The sequence below is a fragment of the Sinocyclocheilus grahami genome, unplaced genomic scaffold, assembly GCF_001515645.1.
Source record: "Sinocyclocheilus grahami isolate Dianchi unplaced genomic scaffold, SAMN03320097.WGS_v1.1 scaffold113.1, whole genome shotgun sequence".
Taxonomy (NCBI): domain Eukaryota; kingdom Metazoa; phylum Chordata; class Actinopteri; order Cypriniformes; family Cyprinidae; genus Sinocyclocheilus; species Sinocyclocheilus grahami.
This window is the reverse complement of record NW_015505292.1, coordinates 1,055,818-1,056,924: the sequence shown is the minus strand read 5'-3', so window position 1 is coordinate 1,056,924 and position 1,107 is coordinate 1,055,818.

Sequence of the window (1,107 nt, the reverse complement as noted above, 5' to 3'; positions counted from 1 at the left end):
CTATGAACTCTCTGCTTGTCCTGTTCCGGCCAAGGAGGCCGGCTATGAACTCTCTGCCTGTCCTGTTCCGGTCAAGGAGGCAGGCTATGAACTCTCTGCTTGTCCTGTTCCGGCCAAGGAGGCCGCCTATGAACTGTCAGCCTGTTCTGTTCCGGCCAAGGAGGCCGCCTATGAACTCTCTGCCTGTTCTGTTCCGGCCAAGGAGGCCGTCTATGAACTCTCTGCTTGTCCTGTTCCGGCCAAGGAGGCCGCCTATGAACTCTCTGTCGATCCTGTCATGGCTAAGGAGGCCGTTTGCGAACTCCCTGCTCGTCCTGTCACAGCTATAGAGATCGTTTGCAAACTCCCTGCTCTTCCTGTCACAGCTATAGAGGCCATTTGCGAACTCCCTGCTCGTCCTGTCACGGCTATAGAGGCCGTTTGCGAACTCTCTGCTCGTCCTGTCATGGCTATGGAGGCCGTCGGGGAATCCTCATCCTGTCCTGTCACGGCTATGGAGGCCGTTTATGAATTCTTTGCGTGCTTTGCATCAGCCAAGGAGGTTGTTTGTAAACTTTTGTCCTGTCCCGACCCAGCCAAGGAGGCTGCCTCTGAACACTCAGCCTTGTCTATCAACCCCAATGTTCTGTCTGTGTTGTCTGTCTCTGCTCTTTCGTTATTACAGTCTCCGCCATGGTCTCCTGATCGGTGTGGTTCACCAAGAGGGTTTCCTGTTCCTTCTGCTCCGCCGTGGGGGTCCTCTGCTCCGCCGTGGGGGTTCTCTGCCCCGCCGTGTTGGTCTACTGTCTGGCTATGGTGGTCCTCTGCTCTGCCGTGGTGGTCTGTCTGGCTCTGGTGGTTCTCTGCTTCGCCCTGTCTCTCTACTCTGCTGGTTCTGCCTCCGTTCCCGGTCTCTCCACTTCCAGGTGGACCTGGCCCTCCATCCCTCCCCCTGTTCCACCTCCACTCCACCGCCCTCCGGAATCGTAAAGTGTTTTGGGGCATCTGGAAGCCGCTCCTTGGGGGGGGGGGGCTCTGTTACATATCCGGTCCATGAACTTCCGTCTGCTAGCCATCAGAGGTCACCCTTTCCATTTTCATTGACTCTCGCACTACACACTGTTACAT